Source organism: Neomonachus schauinslandi, chromosome X (genome assembly GCF_002201575.2).
Source record: "Neomonachus schauinslandi chromosome X, ASM220157v2, whole genome shotgun sequence".
Classification (NCBI taxonomy): domain Eukaryota; kingdom Metazoa; phylum Chordata; class Mammalia; order Carnivora; family Phocidae; genus Neomonachus; species Neomonachus schauinslandi.
The window spans coordinates 86,641,466-86,648,205 of NC_058419.1; the positions used below are offsets into that span (position 1 = coordinate 86,641,466).

The 6,740-nt window shown below is 44.5% G+C and overlaps 1 pseudogene; it reads left to right on the forward strand.

Moving 5' to 3' along the window:
• The first annotated feature begins 4,151 nt into the window (after positions 1 to 4,151).
• On the forward strand, positions 4,152 to 5,790 carry LOC110573477 (annotated as a pseudogene).
• The last annotated feature ends 950 nt before the right edge of the window (positions 5,791 to 6,740 follow it).

Consider the following 6,740-nt stretch of genomic DNA (forward strand, 5'->3'; position numbering starts at 1 on the left):
GTTTCCACTTTTTGGGTTATCATGAAAAATGCTGCCATAAACACTCATGTACAGGTTTTTTAATTTTGTGTGTGTGCGGATATAATTCTCTTGGGTATCTAACTAGAAGGGGAATTACTGGGTCATACGGTAACTCTGTGAAGAACTGACAGACTGTTTTTCCCTGTGGCTGTGCCATTTTACATTCCCACCAGCGGTGGATGGAACACTTTCCACTTTCTCCTCATTCTTGTCAGCCCTTGCTATTGTCTGTCCTCTTGATGACAGCCATCCTGGTGAGTGGTATCTCATTGTGGTTTTGACTTTTATTTTTCCAATGACTAATGATGTTGAGCATATTTTCATGTGTTCATTGGCTATTTGTAGATCTTCTTTGGCTAAATGCTTACTCAAACCTTTGCCTAACTTTTAATTGAGTCATTTGTTTATTTTTATGTTGTAACCTCTTTTGGTAAATGTATCCTTTTTATTCCTATTTCTTTTTTGATGCTGCTATAAATAGAACTGTTCTCTTAATTTCATTTTCAGATTGTTCATTGTTGGTGCATAGAAATACAAATGGTTTTGTATATTGATCTTGTATCTTGCAACCTTGCTGACTTTGCTTATTAGTTCTAATAATTTTGGTGTCGATTCCTTTTGATTTTCCACATATAGGACCATGTCATCTGTGACTAGCTTTACCTCTTCCCTTATAATCTGTATGTCGTTCATTTCTTTTTCTTGCCCAATTGCCCTAGGTATAACCTCCATTACAATATTGAGTAGAAGGTGTGAGAATCCTTGTAGAAAGACATCCTTACCTTGTTCCTGATCTTAGGAGAAAGCAGTCTTTCACCATTAAGTATGATGTTAGCTGTGGGTTTTTTGTAAATGTCCTTTCTTAGATTGAGTAAGATCTCTTCTATTCCTAGTTTCTTGAGTGTTTTCATCATGAAGGGGTGCTAGATTTTGTTAAAGGCTTTTCTGCATCCATTGATATGATCATGTGGTTTCTATTCTCTATTCTATCAATATGGTGTACTATATTGATTGATTTTTGTGTGTTAACCTAACTTTGCATTCTTGTGATAAATGCCACTTAGCCATGGTGTATAATCTTTCTTAGATGCTGCCGAATTCAGTTTGCTAATTTTTTTTTAAAGGTTTTATTTATTTATTTGAGACAGAGAGAATGAGAGATACAGAGAGCACATGAGAGGGGGGAGGGTCAGAGGGAGAAGCAGGCTCCCTGCCGAGCAGGGAGCCCGATGCGGGACTCGATCCAGGGACTCCGGGATCATGACTTGAGCCGAAGGCAGTCGCTTAACCAACTGAGCCACCCAGGCGCCCGAGTTTGCTAATTTTTAAAAAGGATTTTGCATCTACATTCATAAGAGATATTGATCTGTAGCATGTTTAGTGACTTTCCTGGACTCATTCTATAAAATCTATATTAATTTGTTGTGTGTGGCCACTGAAGTCTCTGCATGGTTAGCATAATAGTCAGCTAACCACGGAGCAGGGATTTTCTTAAATGCTTGGAGCCAATTAGTCTCCCAGCATTTGCTGAGAGGTTCAGTACATGTTTTGGGGCATGCTTCAAATGCCCCAGCTCGCAGTTTTGTGCCTTTGTGCTAACCTTCACTTCCTGCTTGTGAAGAGCCTCAATATTGGCCAAAGGTAAGAGTTTAGGGTCTTCTGAGGTCTTTTTTGGGCTTGGGCACAGCCCACCACATTCATGTGGCTTTTTTTTTTTTTTAAAGATTTTATTTATTTATTTGTCAGAATGAGAGAGCGCACAAGCAAGGGGGAACGGCAGGCAGAGGGAGAAGCAGACTCCCCACTGAGCAGGGAGCCCAATGTGGGGCTCCATCCCTGGACCCCAGGATCATGACCTGAGCCAAAGGCAGACACTGAACTGACTGAGCCACCCAGGTGTCCCTCATGTGGCCCCCTTGATTCCTGATAATATGTCAGAGCTTTTCAAAGCACCCTACAGAAATCTTATTCCCCGGTTTTTTCTTTTAAAGTTTTTGGTCAGCCTCTTGTTAACCCCAGCTTGAAATACCATCTCAGGCAGCTGTGATTTTAAATAATTCTCAATGATTACTTTTTCAATGCCCTGCAGGTAGAGTTGTTTGCACAGAGAAAGTTCTGAGTCAGGTCAAATAAAGATTAGCTCTATGAAAGGAGCTTTTTAGTGAATTGCCAGACAGGTCAAATAGTGACAATTCTCTAGGGTTGGGTTTTTTAGGGACTTTTCAAGGCTGTTCTATTCTCCTTCCAGTGAATGCTAAGCTGTCAGGTTTCCCAGCTCCCATAATTGTGATTTCATGGGTTTTCAAGGCTACTGTGGAAAAGGAGAGAAGGGGTGGGATTATGGCAAGTTAAAATGCTACAGTATTTGTTGTTCTTACCAAGATTCAGCCACTTTTCTTGAATAAACATTCCTAATATTGTTGTAAGCCTTTAATTAATTTCCAGAGCCCTGAAAATATTGATTATGATCATTTTATCCAGTGTTCTTCTTGCTTTTATGAGGAGTGGGTTTTTGGAGATCTTTATTACATCATTCTACAAGTTGAGGTTGAGCTGCCTCACCTATCTTAAAAAAAAAAGAAAGAAAGAAAGAAAGAAAGAAAGAAAGAAAGAAAGAAAGAAAGAAAGGGTCGCCTGGGTGGCTCAGTTGGTTAAGCATCTGCCTTCAGCTCAGGTCATGATCCCAGGGTCCTGGGATCGAACCCTGCATCGGGCTCCCAGCTCAGCGGGAAGCCTGCTTCTCCCTCTCCCACTCCCTCTGCTTGTGTTCCCTCTCTCTCTGTCAAATAAATAAATAAAATCTTTTAAAAAAATAAAGGGTATTCTCAAGCATTTTTGTACCAACTAATGCCCTTGAAGCCGGGACTGGACTGGGAGTAGAGAGAGATCATAAAGTGTGGCACTGTTCTCCAGGGTCCCATCCTCTATGGAGATGAAATGTCTTCTTGTGTCATGGTCAATCAATCAGTTACAAGTTTATGATAATCCTTTGCTCTACTGTAATACATATACCGTATTTCCATGGATGTACTCAGGGCAATGGATGTCTACTTTACAGTCCACTGGCTCTCCCATCCAGCAAAGTATGTCAGAAAAAAAAAAGTAAGTAGGTGCCTTAGTTGGGTTTACCCCAGAACTAGACCCTAAGACAAGGATTACGGTGGTAATTGTTAATTTGGGAGGGAATCCCAGAAAGTGCTGCTTGGGGATTGGGGATAGAAGACAGGGAAAGGAAAGAAGGCAACCAAAGGTCTTTTTGCAAGTTACCACTGTAGGAAACTGGAAAGCCATCCTACTGAGGAACTGTAAGAGCCAGTGTAGAAGATACACCTCAGAGTTATCTCAACCAAGGGGATAGAAAGCTGGGGTATTTAACTACTAACGCCTATCCCTCCTTGGTTGAGGGCTGCCCGGGGGACATTAATTTTTCAGCACTTTCATTTTGCGATGCACAGGGTCCTGAATGCTCTGGTAGCCAGCAAACCACTCTCAGGCAGAAAGTCACAGATACTCACAGCAGACAGCCTTTAGTGTGTAGAGATGAAGGCCAAGGGGCTTTGGGTAGGGCAATAACAGTGTCTGCTGCAGTACTAATAACATTATTATTGGGATAACTTTGAATATTTGAATATAAGTAAATAAAATATTTTAGTATTTAACTCTCATTAGTAACAGGTAATTTATGATTATCTCACAGTAGATGATGAGGCTTACTGCTTTTTAAAAAAATTTTATTTATTTATTTGAGAGAGAGTGCACAAGCAGGGGGAGGGGCAAAGGGAGAGGAAGAGGGACAGGAGGAAGGACAAGCAGACTCCCCACTGAGCAGGAAGCCCCAGCACGGCTCAATCCCAGAACCCTGAGATCATGACCTGAGCCAAAGGCAGACACTTAACTGACTGAGTCACCTAAGCAACCAGAGGCTTACTGCATTATAACAAACATTTTCAAAAAATGGGCCAGTGCATCTGGCCCAGCCACTGCTGGGGGTGTGAGAGACGGACTCTACGTGCTCCACGGCAACGTAGTCAGGTCCCCTCCCCCTAGAAGGTTCATCCAAGAAGAAGCCACCACTGCCTGGTCTGGGGGGCACCATGGTGACCAGAGCTCATGACAGGGTGCTGTTGGACTTCCCAAGTATGAAGTGGAAGAGGAGCCACTGGAACCAAGATACAATGAAACAGAAGATGGTGAATCCAGGAATGCCTACAATTTTCCCCCCTGGACTTACTCGGGAACAAGAAAGAGCTTATATAGTGCAACTGCAGATAGAAGACCTGACTCATAAGCTGTACACAGGAGACCTGGGCATCCCCCCAACCCTGAGGACATCACCTGAGCCCATCTATAATAGCAAGGGGACGAGGCTTAACGCCCATGAGTTCCACACTGGCAAAATGCCTGAAGAGGAGCGGCACAACCTCATCATAGAGATGGTTGCCCTCAACCCCGATTTTAAGCCTCCTGCAGATTATAAACCTTTAAAAACTTGTGTGAGTGATAAAATAATAATGATTCCACAAGATACGTACCCAGAAATCAACTTCATGGGACTGCTGATTGGGCCCAGAGAGGACACCTCCAAGAACACATAAAAGGAGTGTAATACCAAGATTATGGTCTGGGGAAAAGGGTCTGTCAAAGAAGGGAAAGCTGGGCGCAAAGATGGCCAGATGTTGCCTGCAGAAGGTGAGCCATTTCATGCCCTAGTTACCACCAACACCATGGAGAATGTGAAGAAAGCCATGGAACAGATAAGAAACATCCTGAAACAGGGTAGTGGGACCCCTGAGGACCAGAATGATCTATGGAAGATGCAGCTTCGGTAGTTGGCTTGCTTGAATGGGACCCTTCAGGAAGAGGAGAGCAGGATCGTAAGACCCTGGCAGAGCTCAGAGACCTGCAGCATTACCAATACCACAGTGAGTACCAAGTGTGGCCACACTGCTTCTGATTGCAAATTCCAAAGTCCTGCTGACCCCCGGTCAGCTCAGGATAAAGGATGGATGGATGAAGAATATTTGTCCCTCATGGCTGAACCAGGTGAAGTGCCTTTGGGCTCCACTTCTGGGCCCACCATCACGCCCCTAACCAGTGCACCTGGGCCTGCTGCTCCAGCCAACAACCCACCTCCACCGTCTCTCATGTCCACTACCCAGAGCTGCCCACCCTGGATGATAAATTCTGGCACTTCAGAGAATTGGCCCTACCATGGCATGCACAGAGGTGGTCCTGGTGGTCCTGGAGGTGGCCCCCACAGTCTCCCACACCCATTACCCAACCTGACAGGTGGGCATGCTGGACATCCCATGCAGCATAACCCTAATGGACCCCCACTCCCTTGGATGCAACCACCACCACCACAGATGAAACAGGGCACCTGGGCCACCCTCCTGGGCACCATGGCTCTCCTCCAAAGGATCAATACCTGGGAAGTACGCCTGTGGGCTCTGGGGTCTATTGCCCACATCAAGGAAAAGTTATGATGCCACCACCACCTGTGGGCATGATGTCGCCACTGCCTCCCAGTGGGCAGCACCCCCCCCCCCCGGTCCTTTTCTCCCATGGCAGCAGCAGCATTAGCAGCCTCCGCCACACCCTCTCTGCTCAACAGCAGTATGTCTTTCAGTACCCCCTTGCCAGGGCGGCAAAGATCCCTCCCCGCAGCAACAATGGCCTGAACCATCAGAGTGAGCCTATTGGTGACCTTTCCAGGCAGAGCCTCAGCAGCGCCCCTGGTGGACAGACTGGCTCGGCAAAGCAGCCTGAGTTTGTGGACAGAATTGGAACACGGGGGCTCCATATCACGAAATTTGTATTATTTTTTTTCTTTTGTTATTTCCTTATCTCTTCCTTCCTTCAGAGTGTCCAAGGGGACGCTCTTCCCAGATCTTCTGCTGCAGTTAGATTCCTTTCCTTTTCGTCCATTCCTTATTCTTTTCTTCCCAAGGAGAGGAGGGAGCAAATGGTTTTAGGCAAAGCTTTGGCCATTAATGTCAGACCAGTTATGGGAGGGGGGGGGGGTTTTTTTGGTTTTAAAATTTTTAAGGTTTCCCTGTTTTTTTTTTTTTTTTTTTTTGTAGTGTGAGATTTTTGTCTCTGCCACCTTTATAGAATAGTGGGTTAATTTCTGGGTCTGGGGTTGACATCCATCTTGGCACTCCTGCCAGTGGGAGGTGGGGCCACTCAAGTCCCCTTTCGCTTGTCTGCCACACTGGAGAGTCCTTTCCATGCTTCCTGAGCACCTAAGCTACCTCAGATTCCATTTATTCCCTTCCTTTCTGGAAGGTTTCCTTTTAAATTTTATTTTAATCCCAAGCATCTGAATGTTTTGCAGTGTCTAGGGGTTTGAGCCCCTTGTTTTTTATTCTACTTCCTTTTTTCTCCCCTTCCCTCCTCATGGAGTGATTATGTTGACAATAATGTATAATGTGCATTCTCTTCACTGGTTTATCTGCAGAAATTTCTCTGGGATTTTTTTGGCTTATGATTCAGCACCGTGTTAAAGGGGAGTGTTCCATTGAATACAAGAGCAATGTGTTAAAAAATTATAACAATTATAGCAAGGATGTCGTTGGTCAGCAGGCTTGTACTCTCATAATGAGTTTACAACACTCATTATGACAATTGAATGATAATTGTATTCAATTGTGTCTTTCCACTAACCGGTTCAATATCTTTACAGACCTTCTCTAGAGATTTTACAGGCCCTCTGGATG